The sequence below is a fragment of the Eriocheir sinensis genome, unplaced genomic scaffold (assembly GCF_024679095.1).
Source record: "Eriocheir sinensis breed Jianghai 21 unplaced genomic scaffold, ASM2467909v1 Scaffold26, whole genome shotgun sequence".
NCBI lineage: Eukaryota > Metazoa > Arthropoda > Malacostraca > Decapoda > Varunidae > Eriocheir > Eriocheir sinensis.
The window spans coordinates 905,642-932,521 of record NW_026111565.1 but is presented as its reverse complement, the minus strand read 5'-3'; the positions used below and the strand labels follow the sequence as shown (position 1 = coordinate 932,521).

Sequence of the window (26,880 nt, the reverse complement as noted above, 5' to 3'; positions counted from 1 at the left end):
GTTGATGTGAGAGCTGGATACTTTTGGGAATACGGATCTTTTACTTTGAATATCTTTATATTTTACTTTATTTTCTCTACCCCAGGATGAAAATAATAGTGACGGTGATGGTGGTGATGGTGATGGTGGCGTTGACGGAAGCGATGGAAAAGGAAAAGAAAAATGAAGAAGGAAATGGCGGAGGCTCTGGCGATGATGGTTTCCTAATGGCCACGTCAAAAGAGGGTCGACTGCACTACGATTTACTGTTGAGGGGAGCACAAACGCCCAGGTGAGAAGAAAACACACACACACACACACACACACACACACACACACACACACACACACACACACACACACAGCTGTCCTCAGAGTTTTATTAGTTGACTGGTATTCGTGACTCACATTCCACACTTCAACCTCTTTTTTGTTCTCTTCTTTCATGTTTGCGTCGGTCGGCGTTGGTCAGCGACTTGTCTGCGTCCTGTCGGCGTCGTGTCTTCGTTGGTCGGTGTCGGTCGGCGTTATGTCTGCGTCCTCGTCGTCGTCAGCTCCATTCTTTATCGTTCTTTATCGTCTTTTCCTTCTATATTCTGATTTACTTCCTTCCTTTTATCCCTCCCCTTCCTTCCTTGTCTTATCTTCCTTCCCGCTCTATCCTTTCCTTTCCATTTCTTTCTCTTCCTTTTCTTTTCTTTCCTCTCAATTTCTTTACGCTCCTTCTCTTCTTTCCCTCACCATGCTATCCCTTTCCTTTTCTATCCTTCTCCTTTGTATTACCTTACCTTCTCATCCATACTCCTTCCTACCCCCTCCCCTCCCCTCCCTTCCTTTCCATTTCCTTCCCCTCAACTCCATTCCATATATCCTTCTCCCATCCCTTAGCCACGGATCCTGCTACCAGTCGGCGATGAAGGACCTGTGTGAAGGCTTTTTTTTTTTTTTTTTTTTTTTACGTCGCGGCCTGTTGCGCCGGTAGGCTTCTTCCCGGTGGGGCCTGATGGTCGGCCAAGGCTTCTTTCCGGTGGGGCCTGATGGTCGGCCCAGCCCGTTCTGGCGCAGGCGAGTGTTTATAGGTGTTGGCTCATGCCGCATCCCCGGGACTCATCTTTGAGCCTCTCTTTGGAGAGATTATCTAGAGCCCAGGTTGATGGGTGGTCTTTAGGCCAGCATGTTGGTAGTCTTAGGCCACTCGGCGGTGACTGAAAAACCTCAGCTGTGCGGCGGCCAGGATTCAAACCCGTGTCCATCCTAGAGCTCCTGAACGCGGGGCCGTCACGCTAACCCCTCAGCCACCGCCTGTGTGAAGGCTGCTCCACGTTGGACGATAAGGTGAGGCTGCGACCTTTCTTGCACTTTAAGTCGACGCTAGTCTGTGCCAGGAGTTTTTTTCCCATAAGATAAAAATCCCACCTGATGAGGATACGAAACGTTAATGTCACGGCATAAAAGGTAAGAAACACTAAAATCACTGCATCTGACGGAAGTGGTGGGCACGATTCCGCTAATCCGCTGATTAGCGAAGCTAACTTTTTCGTCAGCTGATTAGCGTTTTCGCTAACTTTGGAAACAGTTAGCGGACTAATTACCTTCCCCTAAGTGTAGTTCCTCCTCCACTAACTTAAGTCCACTAAAAAAAAATATAGGTTTGGTCTTGTCCGTTGTGGGCAGATGCAACACCAGTTGAGCCATATGGCGCAACAATTCCAGTTCTTCCACTTTTGGGTAAATCACGCCTTAAAGTAGGGCAATTGGACAATTATTAGGGAGACTTTTTTGGTATTTTAAGGTAGTGCATCTTCCATTTCCAACTCGTCGAACTCTGTTTTCAATAACAAGAACTCGATATCGTAAATTTGCGGGAAATCTTGGGTAAATCATACGGATTTAGGATAAACTGGAGGCTTCTTTATCTTCGTGTTGCTTGTTGGGCTCTTTATTGAGCTCAGCTGCGACGTTGTCAGCGTGTAGTCGCTTTCAATATTGTCGCCTTGTTTATCGTTATTTACGCCATGGAAGGTGAACAGAGTGATGACGTTTTTGTTCCACCTGAGGATGCTGACCCTGTTAGGGAGCCGGCAACAGCTGTGGGTGAGGCGGAGGACACTCAAGCTGACGTCAAGGAGTCCCAGAAGTTCCAGAACCCGTGGCCCCACCTGGAGAAGCACTTTGTCCTTAAATAAAGAGGTATGACGAACGCCAATGTCTTGCACTTCCGGTGCGTCATGTGCCAACACAAGGAGGCCATCATTAATGGACAGACCGAAGCTAAATCCATATATAAAAAAAGTTAGCAGTTAGCGTTAGCTTCCGCTAATTTCTTTATCAGTTTAGCGGCTTAGCGTAAGCGAAGCTAACCTTTTAGTTGGTGTATTACCAGTTAGCGAAGCTAACTTTTCGGTTAGCGGTGCCCACCACTGCTATAGGTACTATACTTCACAGTATTACAGTTTGTTCCTCTTTAACACTCGTGAGAATCAGAAAAATCTCCTTTGTGGCCATGGGTAATAATTGTAATGAGAGCCGAAAGCGACTGAGATACGGCCCGGGGCTTTGAGTCTGAACTAAGCCCCGTATTCTCAGACGATGTCGGCTCCCACAGCGATCATAAACAAAGAATATCAGTCGGGTTCTCATAAGTGTTTTTTTTTCTTCACATTCATGGTACAGAAGCCTTCTCAAACTATCACCAGGCTCATGAAAATACCCATGGAGATACAGATACCACAACCTCTCTCTCTCTCTCTCTCTCTCTCTCTCTCTCTCTCTCTCTCTCTCTCTCTCTCTCTCTCTCTCTCTCGCCGGCTACGTAAACTTTTGGGATCAATTTTATGGCATGAGGAGTCTATTTCAGAAAGATGGACTCCATTTGTCAGCAGTCGGAGCGGCAGGATTTGGGAGACTACTTCACGGCGCTGTTCGAGACTTTAGAGCAAAAAACGAGTCGCGCGTTCACACCCCGCCCACTTAAATATAAATAGTTGTCATGCGGCCAGCACTTCACTAAATCCTAAAACAACTAACAACTCCGTTTCTCGAGTTATAACAAAAGACAACTTAAGGGTTCTTAGCTTTAACGCTCGAGGCTTAAGAAATAAGATCGATGAATTGCAGTGCCTAACTAAAACAGAAGACGTTGATGTAATTGCCGTAACTGAAAAATTTATTGACACCGCTAATAATGACTGAATTTTTTTAATATAATGTAAATAACTTTATATTTTTCAATAAAGACCGAGTTAATCGTAGAGGTGGAGGAGTGGCTCTTTACGTCAAAAGTAGCTTACAGCCCGTTGATAAAACACCAGAGAACAGTACTGTAGAACACTTCAGCGTGAGCTCAAATACCGATCAATTAAAAATCAACATATCCGTCACTTACAGGCCTCCAGGCCAATCACGCGAGAATGATGAAATAATATATAGCGTTTTGCAAAGAACTCTCCGAAACAATGATGCATTGATTTTGAGCGATTTTAATCTACCGCATATAGACTGGCAGACACTCACGGGATCCGAGGGGGAATCGCATAGGATGTTAGACTTCGTTGAAAATAACTGCCTTAGCCAAATGGTTAGTGAAACAACGCACGATAATAATATTCTTGATCTTGTATTAGTAACCCAAGAGAACTTAGTTGACAATGTCAGCGTTGGCGAACACCTCGGATCATGCGAGACTGGTGCGTCTCGACATAAGAGCTCAAACAAGGATTGCATTATTGTATGTCAATTTTAAAAGAGCGAATTTTGAAAGAATAAGACAGTCATTAACGAACTTTCAATTAGTATCCAACAGCGACGTCGAAGAATCTTGGCAAGACTTTAAAGCTTAATTTCTAACTGATCCGTGCAATCTTGTGAAAAGCGTCGAAAAGTTAAAAATCCTCCGTGGTTTAATAATGAAATCAAACTTGCTCTCTAAAAGAGGAACTTCTTATATAGGCAAAAGAAAACCGATAACTCTACCGAAAATAGTACACGGTACTACGAAGCAAGACGACAAGTCAAAAGTTTAATCAAACAGGCGAAACGGAGGTACGAAGTAAACATTGCGGTAAATTGCAAGTCAGAACCTAAAAGTTTTTTTAGGTATATAAACAAACAAAAAAAAAGAGATTCGAAGTGGGATTGGCCCATTAACAGATAATTCGGGCAATATCGTGACAGACACCCAACGCATAGCGAACACGTTAAATTCTTATTTCGCCTCGGTTTTTAATAGTAATTCTACCGATACTGCTGCTGTTCCTACCACTATTGGAAATCCCAGTCGTACTCTCCCTGACTTTGAAATCAGTACAGATGAGGTTCTCAAAGCGCTGCAGTCACTTAAAACTAACAAAAGTCCAGGACTTGATAAAATATATCCAAAATTACAGTACTTAAAGGAATATCAAGAGAGATACTCAGACCTTTAACAATGCTGTTTAATATGTCTTTGCACCATGGTATCGTTCCTAGTGATTGGAAAATGGCTAACGTAGGTAGTAACAAATGTACAGAAGTGGGGGTAGTTGGAAGTGGGGGGTGACGGAAGTGGGGGTTGGGGGGGTCAGCGGGGGGATGACGGAAGAGGGGGTAGCTGGACACCCCCCACCCCCCACATCTTTCACCTTTTCACCAACCACCCTACAGTATTACAAACCCACCCCATCAACCCCCTATCGGGCTAGCGTACGGAACCGGGGGTGACAGAGTGGGGTGCCCAGCGGGGGGGAGGGGTGACGGAAGAGGGGGTAGTTGAAGGGTTAAGATAAGATCGCGGAAAAAAAGAGCTCGAATGACCACAAGATTATAATCACGGAAAAGGGTAAAGACATTAGGTTAATGACCTGGATGGAATATGCCCCGCCCACCTGCTCCCCGGCCTCCATCTTTCCTTAATCTCGTTTCTTTCCCTCTCTCCCATACACACACACACACACACACACACACACACACACACACACACTCGAACACACACACACACACACACACACACACACACACACACACACACACACACTCGAACACACACACACACACACACACACTCGAACACACACACACACACACACACACACACACACACACACACACACACACACATTCACACACACACACACACACACACACACACACACACACACACACACACACACACACACACACACACACACACACACACACACACACACACACACACACACACACACACACACACACACCTTTATGTCTGTTTCTGATCCTGTTATGTCTGTTTGTGATCCTTTTTCGTCCGTATCTGATCATTTTCCATCTGTTTTTTTTTTTATTCCTTTATGTTTGTTTCTAGTTCTTTTCTGTTGTTTCTAATTCTTTTCCGTCCATTTTTTACTCTTTTTCGTCTGTTTCTGATTCCATTATGTTTGTTTCTGATCCTTTTAAGTCTGATTCTGATTCCTTTCCGTCTGTCCGTCTACTGGTGTTTGCGATAAATGAAATACCACTGGCTGATCACACACACACACACACACACACACACACACACACACACACACACACACACACACACACACGAAACATAAAGCCTCTGTTATTTTCGTTTCTTTTCCGTTTCTTCGTCTGTTCGTGCGTCCCTTACGTCAGCGGAGGGCGAGGCAAGATGGAAGTGTACCGAGGCTCACTAGTTAAAACAATAAACAGTCTGGAAATCAAGTTGAAATTTTCCTCCACTCCTTTGTCTGTGTTTGGGCCATCCGTCCCTTCGACCTATAGTAAGATGCATCCGGTGGCTTGGAGGGCACACGAAGGGCATGTTAGTGACTCGTGGTAAGGATTGACTCATGACTTTCCGTTTTTGTGACACTGTGTTGGGTTGTATGTATTTCTGTGTATTGCATAATACGTTTCTTTTCATATTTGTTTGTTTATATATTTTGAGGATTTAGAGGGCACGCGAAGGGCAAGTTAAAAGTGACTCGTGGGAAGGATTGACTCATGACTTTCCGTTTTTGTGACACTGTGTTGGGTTGTATGTATTTCTGTATACGGAACTGTTTGTTTCTTACCCTATCACCTTTGCAATCTGGCGGCTACCAAGGTTGGTAAACCTGCCTTTTCTCCCAGTATTGCAAGAAGAGGTTTGTGGTCTGTGACTAAGGTAAATTTGGCTTTCCCATATTAGTACATGTGAAACTTAGTTACACCATACACTAATGCTAATCCCTCCTTTTCAATCTGTGAATAGTTTTTCTCTGCTTGATTAAGTGAACGAGAAGCAAATGCAATAGGTCTTTCTGACTCGTCCGGCATTACATGGGCAATTACTGCTCCTAAGCCATGAGATGATGCATCACATACAAGTTTTACAGGCAAATTTGGTTGGTAATGGGTGAGAAATCTAGATGAAGTTATCTCGCCCTTTATGTGGTTAACTGCACTGGTGCATTCTTCTGTCCATTTCCATTCTGTGTCTTGTTTCAGAAGGTTATATAGAGGGTGAGCTATGGTTGCTAAGTTTGGAATGGACCTGTTGTAAAAAGTAATTAACCCGAGAAATGATCTTAATTCATCAACATTCTCTGGTGTTTTGGCATCTCTAATAGCTCTTATTTTCCCTGGAGTTTTGTGAATGCCGTGTCCGTCCACTCTAAATCCCAAGTACTCTACCGAGGGTACAGCAAATTGACATTTGTCTTTGCGGATCCGCAATCCAGTTTTCTGCAAAGTTTCAAGGACTACTTGAAGTCGTTCCAAGTGTTGAGCTTCATCTTGCCCAGCTACTAGAATGTCATCGACAAAACAGAGTGTACCAGGCTTGCCTATGAACAACTTATCCATTGTCTGTTGCCAAAGTGCTGGACTGCTAGCTACACCGTATGGTAATCTCCTAGGTCGATACAAACCTAGGTGTGTGCTAAGAGTACATATTTCTTGGGAAGGTTCATCCATTTGGAGCTGTTGGAAGGCCTGTCTTAAGTCAATTTTTGAAAATACTTTGCAGCCTCCTAGAGCGGCAAACATGTTATCAGGTTTAGGAAGAGGGTGTTGAGCTATCTGCAACTGAGGGTTGACTGTAACCTTGTAATCTCCACAAAGTCTAATGCCTCCATCACTTTTCACTACAGGGACAATGGGGGTGCCCCAATCTGAGTAAGTGACTTTCTCCCAAGATCCATTATCTACAAGTCTCTGAATCTCTTGCTCTACCAATGGTTTTAATGGCAAGGGAATCTGTCTAGGGGGATGAAATTTTGGTTTGGCATTAGGTTTTAGTTGTAGACTAGCACATGCATTTATTACAGTTCCTACCCCGTCCTGGAATACTTCTTTGCTCTGTTCAAGTACTTGAGTTAAATCTTCCTTCAGCAACCTTGTTTTTACAGTACATATATTGACCAATCCAATGGAATGTGTTGAAGCCAATTTAAACCAAGAAGACTCCTTTCTTGTCCTTCCACTACTACAACTGGCAGATTTTTGTATTCCTTCTGTCCATAACAAACATTTACATCCATAGAACCAACAACTTTTATATCATTACCACTATAGTCTTGAAGCTGTACTTTAGTGGGTGTAATTCTCACATTTGGAATAGACTTAGCCAGATTCTCTGACACTAGTGTAACATCTGCTGCCGTGTCCAACTGCATGTTCACAGGTTTGCCATTTAGTGTGACGCTAAGCATAATCCTTTTTTGGGAATTTCCTACCGAGTTAATTCTGAAAGCAAATTGTAAATCAGTGTCACCCTTACTATCGTGAGACTCACTAGGTTGCTTTATATTTGACTCAGTGGATTCTCCAGTGGCATATATTCTTTTCTTAGTCTTACATACTAGCAAAGTGCCCTAACTTTTTACAGGCTGAACATTCCTTGGAAGCAGCTGGACATTTATCTTTCTGCCATGGTGTGTGACCTGTGTAACTACACCTGTAGCATTTACTATTTCCTGCAGTATGTTTGTTGCCTTGTTGTGGTTGTGTTGGATGACTAGGTTTATTTTTAAGAGAGGCTGGAACAGAGTTCTTTCCATCAATTCTAGGTTTTGTGTTCTTTTTTATCTGACTTATTACAGGTTTAGCTGGCTGGCTAGCATGGTTGTTACCTTCAATTACTTTTGCTTGTCTGTCTGATGCTTCCATTGCTCTAGCTAACTGTAACATTTTTTCAAGAGTTAAGTCTGTCTCCCGAAGTGCCTTTCTCCTTAACTGACTAGAAGAACATTTATCAATCAGCTGGTCTAAAATGGCATCCTCAGTGTCATGGAATTCACAGGTTTCTGCTAACTTCCTGAGTCTGGTGACAAAGGCATCTGTTGTTTCATGTGTGTCTTGCTTTATCTGTCTAAACAACACACGTTCATACCTTATGTTTGTCTTAGGGGTGAAGTGTTTTTCTAGAGCTGTTTGTACCTCCTTGTAGGTCGTCAGTGGTGCTGGCAGTGTGCTGAATATTTCTTGCACCTCCGGGCCTGCTACATGCAAGAGTAGTGCACGCCTTTGCCCTTCATTGGTGACTCCTGTAGCATCCAGGTAGAACTGGAACCGTGTCTTCCACTTCTTCCATCGGGGAGCCACTGATGCTGGGTCCTCTACCAAAGAGAAGGCTGGGGGCTGGTCCATGTCCAAGGGCATCGTGCTTGTCCTCGTCCAGGGCTGTCCGTAGTGGGACGTCCACTCGTCGCCAGGTTTTGTTGTGTTTGTAGTCTACCAGCACTTAATTACTCTTGACAGCACTATAACGTACCTGTAATATGTGACAACTGGTTATATCCCATCCTCGTCGACGTGTCCGTGGTGTCGGTCTTGAGGGGGATGGATAGGCGTGGAGGCACACAGTATTTATTGAGTAAGCTCTACATTACACCCTGAATCTCAGCGCCTTGTGTCCTCGTGTGTGTGTGTGTGTGTAATCCTCTAGGGGCTATATGTAGCTGAAACTTACATATGGTATACAATCCTAGTATATAAACATACAAAAGTATAAAGGTATCAAAACTTATATAAAGGGATTTGGATTCCTTGTTACTACATAGTTTTGTCTGGGCGCTTACAAAGAAAACTTAACATTAATGCATAACTTATAAATACTTAATACTATGCTTAATCTACGTACATATCACCCTATTTGTTTGTTTATCATATTTCGAGGATTTAGAGGGTACGCGAAGGGCAAGTTAAAGGTGACCCGTGGTAAGGATTGACTCATTGTCATCCGTTTTTATGACATTGTGTTGCGTTGTATGTAATTCTGTGTATAGCATTATTTTGTTTTTATCTTATTTCGAGGATTTAAAGGGTACGCGAAGGGCAAGTTAAAGGTATCTCGTGGTAAGGATCGATTCGTTGTCATCCGTTTTTATGACATTGTGTTTCGTTGTATGTATTTCTGTGTATAGCATTATTTTGTTTTTATCTTATTTCGAGGATTTAAAGGGTACGCGAAGGGCAAGTTAAAGGTGACTCGGAATAAGGATGGACTCATTGTCATCCGTTTTTATGACACTGTGTTGCGTTGTATGAATTTCTAAGTATGGCATTGTTTGTTTCTTCTTCTATTTGTATGTATGGAAACATATAGATAAAACGCTTTTATGTTTCGATCTGGCTCATATATAAAAAAAAAATTACTCGCGAAATGTGCGCGGCGGCGGCAGTTTGTATAACACGCTTAAATCAGTGGTCTGGCTCCACAGGACCTCACTCGTCACCACCACTACCCCAGTGCTTCCGCCCCGCCCCCGTCCAGCCCGGCCCGCCCCGAGCCCGCGCGCAATCCTGTCGCATCCTGTCGTCGAACGATGTCGTCGCAGCGCCCGCTGCTGGCGCCGGTGCGCACATTTCGCTAGTCATTTTTTTTATATATGAGCCAGATCGAAACATAAAAGCGTTTTATCTATACGTTTCCACAAATCGAATAATTTTAAGACAATTATTGTTTTTTTTATCCGTTTTTTGATACAGGACATATAAACAAGTCAAACAAACTCAATGTTTATTGAAATTTGGTCAAATTATGATTACAGATTCATCATGTGCAATTTTATAATATCATAGACTCCAACATTAGTTCAATATACAGAGCATTATGAGAGCATTTGATTTATTTCTTCCTGTTCCGCGGCTAGCATTAGCATGTCATCTTCCATCGCTAGCTGTATTTTCGAGGGGAAAATATCGCTCGGCCAGCACATACCGTTCTCCCCACAACTCATAGGTTTCTTCTTCTTGTTCTCCCATTTCACCGATCTCTTGCCCACCCATTACCCGGCTAGCCTCGCTTCTGTTATGCCTCTTTCATCACCTTCCTCCAATTTTTCTTCGTTTGACAGTGTCATGATCTGGGCTTCCTCCTCCTCCTCCTCCTTCTCTTCCTCCTCCTCCTCTACCCTGTAGAATTATCGGGATGACCGTAAGACCGTGACTCCAAGGTGCTAAAGCAGTATCTTTTGTCCTCAACTACAGATATCCCTCTCTTGGGATATTTTACTGTACTCATTCGTCCATTGCGCACTGTGAATCCCTGATAGCCAAAGGTAAATGTTTGCTTCTGGAATAGGACGTCTTTGTATCGCTGATGAGCATTTTTTTTCTTTATGAACTTTGGAACACCCTTAGCTGAACTCAACCGGCCACCGTCTGCCAAGAGGATGGAGTAGCACTTTGGTCTTACACCTACAAATTCTGAGATGGTTCTTTCCCTCACTTCAGACTTGAGAAATCCGAGCTTGCCTTTGTTGTCTGTGTTGTACAAGGAATGTGAGGAGCTAAAGTTAGTTGTGTTTATATAGCTTTTAAAGGGTTCCTGCGAGTACTCTGTTAATAGATCAGGAGTTTCAGTTTCTGTTATTAAGGAATCAGTGTCACAATACACTAGTTTCTCCCGATCCCCGTAATGAGCCTTCATGATACTGTAAAAGAAATCATATAGTCGCAGCTTGGACAGCTCTAGGATGTAGTAGCCAATGTAGTTTGGATGATTCACCTGTGAATATTTCTTATGGCGAACTACAACTACATGGCCATCATTGAGGGGTACAACACGTTTAAAGTAAGGACTTCGGACCAGCTTCAAAAACTTTTCGCGATTGGTGACAATATCTATGTCTTCACTATATTTGGCCGCGTTCATCAGGAATCGACCAAAAATGCTGTTTGAAATACACTTGATTGCAGTTTTCTTGATAGGGCAAGTAGCACTTTTGCGGGCTTCTATGTTATCCTGAATGAAGTCCGCAAGTAAGTGCTTTTGCTTAAACATATAAATAGCATGCACTTTTTAACAACCCGGCCTAGTTGAATAAGCAGTTTAAGGAGGGGCAGAGCAAACAGCATTTTCTCCTGAGCAGCATGTGTTCCAATCAGTTTTATGTTCTTACACGGTACTGGACGGTTCTCTTCTTCATACCATTCGTGTGTGGCTGACGATATATCTCTATTGATGATATTGTGTCTTCTGATGGTCAGTGGGAGGTCATCCGTTCTCTCAATGACTTCACGTGAGACAGCCTCAGTATCGTACAGAATGAGGTATCCAAAATCGCCATCGGTTGCTTGATTGTCCTAGCCGCCGCTCAAAAAACATTGCATTTCTGTCTCATCTAGTTTTCTCATATCTCCACATGGTAACTTCTCTTTCATTACAGTGGGATAAAGACTGTTGAAGTCAAGATATGAAAGGAGTGTGTTTCTATCATGTTTTGGATTAAACTGAAGGTTCGTATAGATGTTATCGGCGCGTACAAAACGACGCACAACACTTGTGTAGCCCCCACGCACATTTGTTCGAATGCAATGATATATGTGTGGGCTACTAAGCATCTCTAATTCCTGCTGTGTTTTTAACAGAAAGGAGTCACAGGCAAATCCTGGCAGGCTAACATAATTTACAATATCCAACCTCCACTGGGTTTTCAAAATACCTTTGCACTCTAGGAAGACATCACATAGAAGGCCAACATCCACTTTTACATAAAGCAACAAATAGTCCTTCAAGCCCTGACACCCAGCTACTTTCCAAACATTCTGAGCATGTTTATAATCACTTTCGGAAAGTTCTGCTTCTTGAAGCGAATTGAAAAAATCTTCGCGGTATGGAAGATGTGTTTCAGAAAGTCGTTACATCGAATCCATATAGGCATAACAAAAAACCTGCTTTCCCTTGATCAATAATGGTAACGCAGGTGCTGGGACATCTTTCAACATCTGTTGTGTGTATATGGGTTCGTTCCCATTGCTGATGAATTGGTTCGCTAAAGCCGCGAGTGAACCAGACATAAAGACATACGAGTCAATAAATCTCAAGTCATTTATGATGACTTCATGGTATTTGTGAACTGAATGTTTTGGTCTCAGTTTGATTTTCAAGTCAGGTAGCGTTAATTCACGCAGGATTAACGACATGTCGTAATCCGCATTATGTGCAATGAGAGTGAGCTGCAATTTGTGATTTTTCATTTGAAGGTTGCATCTATTACAATAAGCTCCAATGTAATTGTTTCCTGATTTTTCATGGTCATGATGTTTTACTCCTTTACCTTTTAAAAACCCGTATTTACAGAGAAGACAGTGAGTTTGTTCATTGTGATATGCCGTATCTTCATCGGTCATATTGATTTTATTGTAGCCTTTAGAAAATTTTAACTTCTTCCAGAAGTATTGGTTCAGCTAATGTAAGTTCGTTCTATATTCAAAACAGTGTGAGTTCAGCTAATGTAAATTCGTTCTATATTCAAAACAGTGTGAGGTCAGCTAATGTAAGTTCGTTCTTTATACAAAACAGTGTGAGTTCAGCTAATGTAAGTTCGTTCTAAATTCAAAACAGTGTGAGTTCAGCTAATGTAAGTTCGTTCTATATACAAAACAGTGTGGGATTAGCTAATATAAGTTCGTTCTATATTCAAAACAGTGTGAGCTCAGCTAATGTAAGTCCGTTCTATATACAAAACAGTGTGAGTTCAGCTAATGGAAGTTCGTTCTATATACAAAACAGTGTGAGTTCAGCTAATGTAAGTTCGTTCTATATACGAAAAAGTGTGGGTTCAGCTAATGTAAGTTCGTTCTATATTCAAAACAGTGTGAGTTCAGCTAATGTAAGTTCGTTCTATATTCAAAACAGTGTGAGCTCAGCTAATGTAAGCTCGTTCTATATTCAAAACAGTGTGAGTTCAGCTAATGTAAGTTCGTTCTATATACAAAACAGTGTGAGTTCAGCTAATGTAAGTTCGTTCTATATACGAAAAAGTATGGATTCAGCTAATGTAAGTTCGTTCTATATTCAAAACAGTGTGAGTTCAGCTAATGTAAGTTCATTCTATATACAAAAGAGTGTGAGTTCAGCTAATGTAAGTTCGTTCAATATACAAAAGAGTGTGAGTTCAACTAATGTAAGTTCGTTCTATATACAAAAGAGTGTGAGTTCAGCTAATGTAAGTTCGTTCTATATACAAAAGAGTGTGAGTTCAACTAATGTAAGTTCGTTCTATATACAAAAGAGTGTGAGTTCAGCTAATGTAAGTTCGTTCTATATACAAAAGAGTGTGAGTTCAACTAATGTAAGTTCGTTCTATATACAAAACAGTGTGAGTTCAGCTAATGTAAGTTCGTTCTATATACAAAAGAGTGTGAGTTCAACTAATGTAAGTTCGTTCTATATACAAAAGAGTGTGAGTTCAGCTAATGTAAGTTCGTTCTATATAAGAAAAAGTATGGGTTCAGCTAATGTAAGTTCGTTCTATATTCAAAACAGTGTGAGTTCAGCTAATGTAAGTTCGTTCTATATACAAAAGAGTGTGAGTTCAGCTAATGTAAGTTCGTTCTATATACAAAAGAGTGTGAGTTCAGCTAATGTAAGTTCGTTCTATATACAAAAGAGTGTGAGTTCAGCTAATGTAAGCTCGTTCTAAATACAAAAGAGTGTGGGTTCAGCTAATGTAAGCTCGTTCTATATACAAAAGAGTGTGGGTTCAGCTAATGTAAGTTCGTTCTATATACAAAAGAGTGTGAGTTCAGCTAATGTAAGTTCGTTCTATTTTCAAAGCAGTGCGAGTTCTTTCAGTATGACTTCCTTCTATATATAAAACGTGCTCTTGTTGACATCAGGTCCCAGTAGGAGGTGTCGCGTGTGAGGGTACGCGGCGCGGGCTGTAGTATATTACCTGGCGATCCGGAGGCAATGATTGGAGGTATTGCCGGGAGGTGAACGCCTGGGTGGATATAGACGGCCTGTTGATAAGGGTGCTGGTGGTGGTGATTGTGGTGGTGGTAGTGGTAGTAATTTTATATGGAACCGTAGCCTTAGTAGTAGTAGAAGTATATGAAGTATCAGTAGTAGTAGTAGTAGTAGTAGTAGTAGTAATAGCAGTAGTAGTAGCAGCAGCAGTAATAGAAGTAGCAGGAATGGTAGTAGTAGTAGGAGAAGGAGGAATTGCAGTAGTAGTAGTAGTAGTGGTAGTAGTAGTTGTAGTTGGGGCCGTAACAATAATATACATTTAGGAGATAACATAATATATATAATGATAATTCGTGACCCCAAAATAAAAATAAAAATAAAGGTTAAATTATAGTATTACCTCTAGCGTTACATGAGTGTCTTTTAAACTTTCATCTTTAATAACTCTCGCTGGTGACGTAGATAGCAAGCTTGAAGAGACATAGACAAAACAAATAAATAAACACGTAATAAGCTGTGTGTGTGTGTGTGTGTGTGTGTGTGTGTGTGTGTGTGTGTGTGTCTGTGTGTGTGTGTGTGTGTGTATGTGTGTACAAGTTCCTCTTACCATGTTTTCCACGTCGGCGTAAACACCTGACACACAAACACACACACACACACTAACACAAACGCACTGTCTTCTCGGCACCACTTATGAGACGCAGCAGCTATCCGCTTCCTCCTCACGCCACGGCCTCGGGTGCTGCACTGCCACACGTCCAATCTCGCCCTCCCTTAAAAAGCTAAACTGTCAGAACTAATCAGTAATCACATCTAGTATGCCCCGTATTCTGAGACGCATTCGGGTCTCACAACAATATATTCCCTTTTTATTTTATTTTTTTTACAGCAGAGGAGGCAATTCAAGGGCAAAAACACGAACAGCAGCAGCAAAATAAAAAAGCCCTCTATATTTTGCTTCGTACAAAAAATAAAGAAGAGCGAATCAAAGGTAAAACAAGATCAATTTCAGGTGCAGAGGTGTCTCGGTACTCTCCTTTTGAATGAATGTGTAGCGGCAGCTTAGGCCGCTACTGAGAAAGCCAAACATTTATGTTTGTGTGTTTTCTAGACAGCTACGTTATAGCTGGTATAGCGCCGTGTGATTCGTTAAGGCCGTCTGTGTAGGTTCAGAGATACGACTGATAACCCGGTGGTGACTCCATTTATAAGCAAATTTATTCTCGAGAATATACACGTTTTTACATACGGTGATTGATTATTTACAGAAGTTCATATGCGCTAATATTTACAATAATGGCTCTATGGTGATGCAGTTTTAATATGTTAATGTTTATAATAATAGGAGTGATTACTTACATATATATGTATATATATATATATATATATATATATATATATATATATATATATATATATATATATATATATATATATATATATATATATATATATATATATATATATATATATATATATATATATATATATAGTGACTCGCAGTCTGATGAATAGGAAGACAAGATATTAGTGTGTTATGAGAGTGGAAGAGGAGAAAGAGGACAAGGTGAGTTACAGGGCAGAATGAAGAAATGAGGGCGAAGGAAACGAGAAAGAAAATGGTGTGTTTAATTGGTGACAACAAGTGTTTCCTCTTTCCAAATTCACAAAGGGAGGTTAGTCGGGCTGTGGTAAGTGCTCTATCACGATCACGATGCATAAGGGTGGTCAGACTATCACTATGCTCATAACACTACCCATGGAAGTGCTTATACAACCTCTACGAAAGTCTTATCTTATGTGTGGTGGTAAGGTTTGGTTCTCAGACACTTTCGGCTCCAAAAACAACAATTTTCAAAGGCCACAAATTAAGTTAGTCGGGTTCTCATTGGTGTTTTTTTCATGTCCACGGTGCAGAGGTCAGACTACTATTAAGCTCGTAAACCTACCCATGGAAATGCCTCAACAACATCTACGATAGCCTTGTCTAATGTGGGTATGTTCTTAACAAACAGTACTATTTCCTAAGGCTTCAAAGGAGATTAATCGGGTTCTCATTAGTGGTTTTTCATGTTCATGGTGCAGTGGCCTTGCCAAACTACTACTAGGCTCGTAAAACTACCCATGGAAATGTCTATACAACCTCTATGAAAGCCTTGTCTAATGTGGGTATGTTCTTAACTAACTACTATTTCCTAAGGCTTCAAAGGAGATAAATCGGGTTCTCATCAGTTGTGCAGAAGCCTTGAACATAAGAACATAAGTACGTAAGGGTCTGCAAGAGGCCGGTAGGCCTATACGAGGCAGCTCCTTTGAACCTAAGCTCCGGTGTATCTAACCCCACCTAATATCGCTGTCCATTAATTTATCTAATCTATTTTTGAATGTGACAATTGTATTGGCACTCACCACGTGACTGCTAAGCCTATTCCACTCATCCACCACTCTGTTAGTAAACTAATTTTTGCCTATGTCCCTGTTGAATCTGAATCTATCCGGTTTAAACCCATTACTTCGTGTCCTACTCGGCTCTCTTACAAACAAAACCTTATGAAGATCCCCCTTATTAAAGCCCTTCATCTATTTATAAACCTCGTTCATGTCTCCACGCACCTTTCGTCTTTCCAGAGAATTCAAGTTTAACTGTTTGAGTCTTTCCTCGTATGGCAAGTTTCTCAACCCCTGAATCATCTTAGTCATCCTCCTCTGCACCGATTCTAACATTTTGATATCCATTCTAGTATAGTAAGGTGACCAGAGCTGAACCGCATAGTCAAGACGAGGTCTAACTAATGCTAAATTGCCTAAATTGCCTTGCCAAACTATCACAAGCAAGGTTGAAAAAAAACTACCCTTGAAAGTAACTGCAACCCCATAACGAGAGAGAGAGAGAGAGAAAAAAAAATTTTACATAGATTTACATAGAAAATCAGACCACACAGACCCCATGGTCCAGACTAGGTGGTCTGTCCTTAGACCTAAGTGAATCTTCACTAATCAGATGGCTCCAAAATGTTGCTTTTCTACTTTAGTTAATATTAAGTTCAAGGGAGTGACGGTCGAGCTTGTTTTCAAAGGAGTCAATCGTGTTACACTGGACCACTGACGGTGGGAGCTTATTCCATTTTCGCACTACAACGATGGTGAAGAAAAATTTGGTGCACTCTGAATTTACTTGTCTACATTTGAGTTTTATGCCATTGTTCCTCGTTCGCAAAGTGTCATCGATCATAAACAATTTTATTCTGTCTACATTCGTGAAACCATTAAGTATTTTAAAACATTCGATCAATTTTCCTCGGAGGCGACGTTTCTCAAGTAAGAACATGTTAAGGGTGGAAAGCCTTTCTTCGTAGGATTTGTTGCGCAAGGAAGAGATTATTTTTGTTGTCCGACGCTGAACACTTTCTAATTTAGCAATGTCCTTTGCATGGTGAGGCGACCAAAACTGTACCGCATATTCCAAGTGGAGTCTGACTAAACTATTATTATTGAATCAGCGGTCGATGCAGTTTCAATAAATGCGAAGGAGGACACAGTGTATCTGATCCATGCGGGAACCAACGACCTTCAGTCAACCCAATCTCAGGACCTGTTAGCAAAATACCGTCAAGTCATTCGGAAATACAAGACCAAGTCCCCTCACATCATCATCTACCGAGAGTCAATACGTTCACCGGATTTAACAGTAAAGCGTACGGCGTCAACACTAGTCTAAAGCAGTTATGTAACGATGAAGGCGTAGCGTTCACGAATGCGTGGCATCACTTCAATCAGCGCCCAGATTTGTTTTCGGAGGACGGACTCCACCTGAACGAGGTTTGTTCGGCCGGCTTGGAAGGCTCCTGAACGAGACAGTTCAAAGCTTCTCGAAAAGCTATTAAAAAAACTGCAGGTGAGGGCAAGGCCAAGGCAACCCTTGATCAGCCGAACCTTAGCGTCGATGCGGCTTGCAAGAAACTGTGCAACCAACGACGCCCCTGACAAGCGAACTCATTCAACACGACGCGGCAAAACCAGGAGCCACATTTCCATTTTGTACACAAATGCACGCAGTAGTAGGAGAAGGTAGGAAGACACCTACCGAACGGGCGTGAGCTACTCCCGGTGAGGATATATGGGAAGCGAGGAGGGTGCTGAAGCCCTTCAAAGACCCTTCCCATGTCCTCACTAACCGTTTCCCTTTTGTCTCATCAACACCAGAGAGCAGTTCAGTATGCTCTCTAAAGACAGTTCCTCTCTCTTTCTTCACCACACTACATTTTCAAAACACACACCTTTTCCCAAAATTCAAAATTCAACATAGCGAAAAAAATAACTGCCTCGGAGTCCCCGCCTGGGGGGGACCATAAATTCCCCCAGGGAGGACTCCCCTTCTGGCTGCCGACTTGAGAGGTGTTCTGATAACTCCTCGAACCTCCTCCTTATCAATTTCTGCAACATTCGCGGTCTCCGTTCTAATTTTCATTCTGTGGAACACCATCTCTCCCCCTCTAAATCTCACCTTCTCTTCCTCACCGAAACACAGGTTCTGAGGCTACTGACAGCAACCTGTACTCTGTTCCTCCTACTATCTCTATCCTAAATTTCAATCCAAAGCTGGATGTTGCGCCTACGTGCGCAACGACATCACTTGCTCTCGTGCCCACGATCTTGACTCTTCTGAATTTTCCACCATCTGGCTAAGACTTCACTGTCATTCTATTACTAAATACATCTGTGCTGTTTATCTCTCACCTAACTCTACTAACTATGTAAAACTCTTTGACTATTTGAACTCTAAAGTGGAGCGCATCTTGACCCACTCTCCCTTCGCTGAAATCTCCATCTTGGGAGATTTCAATGTTCACCACCAGCTTTGGCTTCCATCCTCTTTCACTGACCAGCCTGGTGAACAAGCCTACAACTTTACTCTCCTCCACGACCTAGAGCAGTTGGTTCAGCACCCTACTCGTATTCCCGACCGTCTTGGAGACAGGCCCAACATTCTAGACCTCTTCCTTACCTCTATCCTTCTGCTTACTCTGTCAAACTGTTATATCCGTTGGGCTCCTCCGATCATAACCTTATTTCTGTATCCTGTCCTATCGCTCCTGGACATCCTCTGGACCCGCCGAGGAGGCGATGCTTCTGGCATTTTGCTTCAGCTCGGTGGGACGACCTGAGGATGTACTTTTCCGATTTCCCGTGGAATGATTACTGCTTCCAGGAGAGAGACCCCTCTGTGTGTGCTCTGCGCATCACAAAGGTGATTGTCTCTGGAATGGAGGCATACATTCCACGTACTTTCTCTACTCCTCATGCTAAAAAGCCTTGGTTTAATCATACTTATTCTCGTGCTATTAAAGATAGAGAGGCAGCTCACAAAAGGTTCCAGAGCCTTCGAACTCCCATTAACTTTGATCTATACATTTCAGCCCGGAATCGTGCCAAATCTATTCTCCGACTTACCAAAACTTCTTTTATAAATAAAAAATGTCAACACTTTGCTTCTTCTAATTCTTCCCGTGACTTCTGGCATCTAGCCAAAAATATCTCCTCCAATTTCATTTCTTCCTCTTTTCCTCCTCTCCTTAACCCTGACGGCAGCACTGCCGTCTCATCTGTCTCTAAGGCTGAACTCTTCGCTCAGACTTTCTGAATGAACTCCACCTTGGACGATTCTGGGCATATTCCTCCTACTCATCCCCCCTCTGATTCCTTTATGCCTGTTATTAAGATGCTTCATAATGATATTTTCTATGCCCTCTCTGGCCTCAACTCTGAGAAGGCTTATGGACCTGATGGAGTGCCTCCTATTGTCCTTAAAAACTGTGCTTCTGTGCTGACACCCTGCCTGGTCAAACTCTTTCGTCTCTCCCTATCAACATAAGAACATAAGAACATAAGAACGCAGGAGTCTGCAAGAGGCCGGTAGGCCTGTACGAGGCAGCTCCTTTGACCCTAAGCTCCCGTGTATCTAACCCCACCTAATATCGCTGTCCATGAATTTATCTAGTCTATTTTTGAATGTGACAATTGTATTGGCACTCACCACATGACTGCTAAGCCTATTCCACTCATCCACCACCCTATTAGTAAACCAATTTTTGCCTATGTCCCTGTTGAATCTGAATTTATCCAGTTTAAACCCGTTACTTCGTGTCCTACCCGGTTCTCTTACCAACAAAACCTTATGAATGTCTCCCTTATTAAAGCCCTTCATCCATTTATAAACCTCGATCATGTCTCCACGCACCCTTCGCCTTTCTAGAGAATGCAAGTTTAACTGTTTGAGTCTTTCCTCGTATGGCAAGTTTCTCAACCCCTGAATCATCTTAGTCATCCTCCTCTGCACCGATTCTAACATTTTGATATCCATTCTATAGTAGGGTGACCAGAACTGAACCGCATAGTCAAGATGAGGTCTAACTAATGCTAAATATAGTTTGAGGAAGACTTCGGGGCTTCTGTTGCTTACGCTCCTTGAAATAAATCCCAGTACCCTATTAGCTCGATTTCTAGCTTGAATGCATTGTGCCCTTGGACGGAGATCAGAGCTCACTAAGACCCTAAATCCTCTCGCACCTAGACCTACTTATGAGAGTGTCATTTAAGCAATAGTTATGTGAGGGTTGTTCCTACCTACACTCAGAATACTGCACTTCCCTACATTGAACTCCATCTGCCATTTATCCGCCCAGTCATATAATCTGTTGAGTTCACCTTGGAGAATACTAGCGTCCTGATCCGACTCAATTACTCTACCGATCTTGGTATCATCTGCAAATTTACTAACATTACTACTAATTCCTGTGTCTAAGTCATTGATATAAATAATAAACAAAAGTGGACCTAATACCGAACCTTGTGGGACCCCACTCGTAACACATCCCCAGTCAGATCTTTTACCATTGATTTGCACTCTTTGCTTCCTATTGCTAAGCCACGCCTTGACCCAGTTCAAAACTTTACCCTCTACTCCGTGAGCCTGTAATTTAAGCAACAGTCGTTGGTGAGGAACTTTGTCAAACGCTTTACTAAAATCAAGATAGATTACATCATAATTTTCATCTCTGTCAGCCGCCTCAAATACTTTATTGTAGAAGGACAAGAGATTGGTGAGGCATGACCTACCTTTTGTGAACCCATGCTGCGAGTCGTGAATTAAGCTATGTTTCTCTAAATGCTCCCGAATGTTCCTGGCTATTATGGACTCCAGCATCTTCCCTATAACCGATGTTAAGCTAATTGGGCGATAGTTTGAAGCAACTGACCTGTCCCCCTTTTTAAAAATCGGCGTCACATTAGCTACTTTCCATAGGCTCGGCACATAGCCAGTATTTACCGACATCTTAAAGATGTCGGTTAGTGGGTCTCTGATTATATCACCTAGCTCCTTTAATACCCTCGGAAATATCCCGTCAGGACCTGGCGACTTGTTCTTCTTAAGCTTATCTATCTCATCCTGAACTACTTGCCTGGTAATGATTATATCCCTCAATTCATCGCCATCCCCGCCCTCGTACACCTGAACTCTTTCCGGTATAGTCGTTCGATCCTCCTGTGTGAATACTGAAAGGAAGTAGTCGTTCAACAATGTGCTCATATTTTCGTAATTTTCTACTAGCTCCCCTGTGTTTGATTTCAGCGGTCCAATTTTCTCCCGTGTTTTTGTTCTATACATCTGAAAGAAGCCCTTAGGATTACTTTTCGCCTCATTTGCTACTTTGATCTCATAGTTCTTTTTTGCTATCCTGGTGTTTTCTTAACTAATCTAGATAGTTCGACGTACCGGCCCCTGAGATGTGTTTCCCCATTCTTTATTTTCTGATAAATTCCCTTCTTTAACCCAATCTCGTGTTTTAGTCCACGAGTCATCCACTTAGGATCATTGTTTTCTTTTCTAAGTGTTCGCTGTGGTATATGCTGTTCTTGCCCCTCTACTATTACTCTAACTAAATTATTGTAAGACATTTCTACCTGGTTCTCCTGGCTCTCCAATCCGCAGTTCTGGCCCTCATGAATCCCTAAATTATCCCAGTTTACCCCTTCAAGATGTCTTCGAAGCCCCTCGTAGTTTGCTCTTCTAAAATCTGGCACTAACACTGGGTTTGGATCGCGGGTTACCGCCCAGTCTAACCTAAAACGAACCGTTCTGTGATCACTATTTCCTAACTCTCCGCCCACCTCCAACTCACGTAGCAAGTTCCCATTATTGGTTAGGACTAAGTCTAATATGTTATCTCCTCTGGTAGGCTCAGTAACTACCTGCTTAAGGAAATTATCTTGTATAACTTCAAGAAAGTCCTCGGCTTCCAGGTCACCCACTAGATCTTCCCAGTCTATATTCCTATAATTAAAGTCCCCCATTACGCAGACATTTCTACTCATACTCGCCCTGCCAATCTCCTGTAGTAATATACTCGTGTCCTGCCTGTTAAGGTTGGGTGGCCTGTATATAACTCCTAGAGTTAGTTTTTCTTTCCCTTTGTAAACGTCCACCCAAACTGATTCTGAATCCATGTTAGTTTTGACTGAGTTGTTAACTAAACATTTAAGTGAGTCTTTAACATATAGCGCAACTCCACCTCCCTTTCTGCCCCTTCTGTCTTTGTGAAACATCTGATAACCCGTTATTTCAAATTCTGACCTAAAATTTCTATTAGCAAAGTCTATCCATGTCTCAGTGATCGCTATTATGTCAAAATTTTCTGAACAAGCTTCACCCCTTAGTAAGTCTATCTTGTTTCTGAGGCTCCTGCTGTTAGTATAGAAGATTCTTAGCCCGTCCTTCCTGCTGGAAGTATGCCTTTGTACAGCCTGTGCCTAAGAAGGGTGACCGCTCCAATCCCTCAAACTACCGCCCAATACCTTTACTTTCATGTCTATCTAAAGCTTTTGAATCAATCCTTAACCAGAAGATTCATAAGCACCTTTATACTTCTAACCTTCTATCTGATCGCCAGTATGGGCTCCGCAATGGGCGTTCTACTGGCGATCTTCTTGCTCTCTTAAGTGACTCTTGGTCATCCTCTCTTAGCCGTTTCGTTGAAACTTTCTCTGTTGCGCTAGACATATCGAAAGCCTTCGATAGAGTCTGGCACAAATCTTTGCATTCTAAACTGCCCTCTTTCGGATTCTATCCCTCTCTCTGTTCCTTTATCTCCAGTTTCCTTTCCGGCCGTTCTATCTCTGCGGTGGTAGACGGTCACTGCTCTTCCCCTAAACCTATCAACAGTGGCGTTCCACAGGGCTCTGTCCTATCACCCACTCTCTTCCTGTTATTCATCAATGATCTTCTTTCCATAACAAACTGTCCTGTCCACTCGTACGCCGACGACTCCACTCTGCATTATTCAGCTTCTTTCAATAGAAGACCCTCTCAACAAGAAGTACACAACTCCAGGCTGGAGGCTGCAGAACTCTTAACCTCAGACCTTGCTATCATTTCCGATTGGGGCAGAAGGAACCTTGTGTCCTTCAATGCCTCAAAAACTCAATTTCTCCACCTATCAACTCGACACAATCTTCCAAACACCTATCCCCTATTCTTCAACAACACTCAGCTGTCTCCTTCTTCAACACTAAACATCCTCGGTCTATCCTTAACTCAAAATCTCAACTGGAAACTTCATATCTCCTCCCTCGCTAAATCAGCTTCTTCGAGGTTGGGCTTTCTGTATCGTCTCCGCCAGTTCTTCTCCCCCGCGCAGTTGCTATCCATATAAAGGGGCCTTGTCCGCCCTCGTATGGAGTATGCAGGTGTGGGGGGGCTCCACCCACACAGCTCTTCTGGACAGAGTGGAGGCTAAGGCTCTCCGTCTCATCAGCTCTCCTCCTCTTACTGATAGTCTTCTACCTCTTAAATTCCGCCGCGATGTTGCCTCTCTTTCTGTCTTCTATCGATATTTCCACGCTGACTGCTCTTCTGAACTTGCTAACTGCATGCCTCCCCCCCTCCCGCGGCCCCGCTGCACACGACTTTCTACTCATGCTCATCCCTATACTGTCTAAACCCCTTATGCAAGAGTTAACCAGCATCTTCACTCTTTCATCCCTCACGCTGGTAAACTCTGGAACAATCTTCCTTCATCTGTATTTCCTCCTGCCTACGACTTGAACTCTTTCAAGAGGAGGGTATCAGGACACCTCTCCTCCCGAGTTTAACCTTGCTTTTGGCCGCCTCTTCTGCTTCTTTTATGGGAGCAGCGATTAACGAGCTTTTTTTATTGTTTTTTTTGTGCCCTTGAGCTGCCTCCTTTGTTGTAAAAAAAATAAAAAAAATAAAAGTCTATTACCCAAAAAGGACGAAGTTAGGGCGTATATTGCAACAGAGAAACCAGATGTGGTAGCCATCACAGAGACTTGGGCCAATTCTGCACATCTAGTATCTGAACTATCATTTCCCGGGTACGAAAGCTTCCAAAACAATCGAATGCAAAAGAAAGGAGGAGGAGTAATTTGCTACGTAAAAAGTACGCTCCCTGCCATAAAAATAGACAAACAGGACGCAGAGAGTTACGACTCCGTCTATGTGGGAATAACCGCGAATAATAAGAAACTAACACTTGCGACCGTATACAGGCCTCCAAAACAACAGGCAGCCGACGACACTGCCCTGTAAAAAGAGCTTCACTCCTTAACACAAAGCAAAGAAGCAATAATAATTAGGGACTTTAATTGCCCTAACATTGACTGGGGACTGATGACTGGAGATCAAGAGCGTAACAGGCTTATAGAAATGGTGGAGGATTCGTTCCTCACTCAAGTTGTAACTCAACCGACAAGAGAAAACAATCTGCTGGATCTGGTATTAGTAAGCGACCCCGACCTCATTCGCGACTGTGAAGTTGGTGAAAAAATAATGGTTGCGATTACCACTTAATCCGTTTCAATGTCAACATAAGTCACAAACTCGTAGACAATCCGTCAGTGATACCAGACTACAAAAAAGCAAATTTCAACCTAGCCCGGGAGCTGCTTCCTTCTGCAACCTGGGACCAACTTCACCTAACCGACAATACAATCGACAACGTGTGGAACAACTTTAAAGATAAGCTTTTGCAGGTAGAGAAGGCTACAGTGCCTACGAAACCCAGGCGAGCAAATGGTACCGTGGATCCACCGTGGATGAACAGAGAAAAAAAAAGGGCGGCAAAATTAAAAAAAAAGGAATTATAACCTAATGAAAGAAAAAGACACAGCCGAAGCCCGTGCATAGTACCAAAACAGCCTCAGAGCTTGTCGCACCCTTATTCGGAGTAGTAAACGCAACTACGAAAAACAAATATCGCGTGACATCAAGACAAACTCAAAAAAATTCTTCACATACATCAAATCGAAAAAAAGTAAGATCAATATTGGTCCCCTGACAGACGAGACTGGATCTGTAACTCAGGACAGTAAACAGATGGCCAGAATCCTCAACAGTAGCTTCGCATTCGTATTCATAGTCGAGGACATCGAAACCATTCCCGAGAGCCCTGACCCGCCGAGTGAGATCACGACCCTGGAAATTGACACAATATGCGACCAAGAAGAGAAAAAGTATTTGGACAAACTCGACACGAACAAGTCAACAAGACCTGACGGTTTGTCACCACGGTTATTAAAAGAGCTTAAACAACAAATACTTCAGCCACTCACTAACATATTCAACCAGTCTGTTCAATTGAACAAGGTTCCGGTAGACTGGAAGATGGAGAACGTGACACCGATTTTCAAAAATGAGACAAAAGCGTCGCATTAAACTACAGGCCCATAAGGTTGACATCAGTGGCAGGAAAATACTCGAAAAGATTATTAGAGACAAACTTGTCAAGTTTTTAGAACACAATAATGTAATCTCCGACACCCAGCATGGCTTCAGAAACAAGCGCTCCTGCCTAACAAATTTATTAGACTTCTTCCAAGGTATATATAAGAACTGGGATGCCCACATCCCCAGTGATGTTATATACCTGGACTTTCAGAAGCCCTTCGACAAGGTACCGCACGAGCGACTCAAAAAACTGCACTCGGCGGACATTGGAGCCAATCTGATCGCGTGGATAAGAGATTGGCTCACCGGCAGAAAACAACGAGTACTACTAAACGGACAGCCTTCCGATTGGCTTCCAGTCACTAGTGGAGTGCCTCAAGGGTCAGTGCTGGGACCCATTATCTTCAGCATATAATATCAACGACCTCGAATCAGGACTGAACTCAACAATATCGAAATTTGTTGATGACACCAAGATGGGTGGAAAGGCCTCACAAAGACCGACTGCGAAATCATTCAGAAAGACCTCAATCACATTATCGAATGGTCAGAAAAATGGCAAATGTCCTTTAATGTTGACAAATGCAAAGTCATGCACATTGGGTCCAGAAATAGTATCCACACATACATTATGAATGGGAAACCTCTTCAAGCGATGCAGGAGGAAAAGGATCTTGGAGTCACTATCAGCAGTGACCTGAAACACGAGAATCACTGTAAAAAAGCCTACAACAAAGCCAACACTATGCTCGGGTTCATAGCGAGGAACTTCGAGTGTAAAAAGCCAGACGTGATGCTAGCCTTGTATAATTCCATGGTAAGACCGCACCTCGAGTATGAAGTACAGTTTTGGTCTCCTAATTACAGAAAGAACATTGATTTATTATAAAAGACTCAACGACGCGCCACGAAGATGATACCAACCTTAAGGGCTCAACCGTGCGCGGAACGACTCAAGCGACTCAATCTCTTTACATTGGAGAAAAGACGCCAGCGAGGAGATATGATTAAGTCTTCA

General features: G+C 42.5%; 1 protein-coding gene across 5 annotated transcripts in view; it reads left to right on the top strand.

Moving 5' to 3' along the window:
• Nucleotides 1-26,880, top strand: part of LOC126991322 (uncharacterized) — a 72,353-nt gene that overhangs the window by 7,838 nt on the left and 37,635 nt on the right. For 2 of the 5 annotated variants that reach the window (XM_050850096.1, XM_050850097.1), the window contains exon 2: nucleotides 86-271. The gene's annotated coding sequence lies outside the window, so the exon portion shown is untranslated. Of the gene's footprint in view, nucleotides 1-85; nucleotides 272-451; nucleotides 1,610-5,592; nucleotides 7,320-8,371; nucleotides 9,596-26,880 lie in introns of those variants that run through there. The other 3 variants (XM_050850099.1, XM_050850095.1, XM_050850098.1) reach the window with 3 other exon arrangements.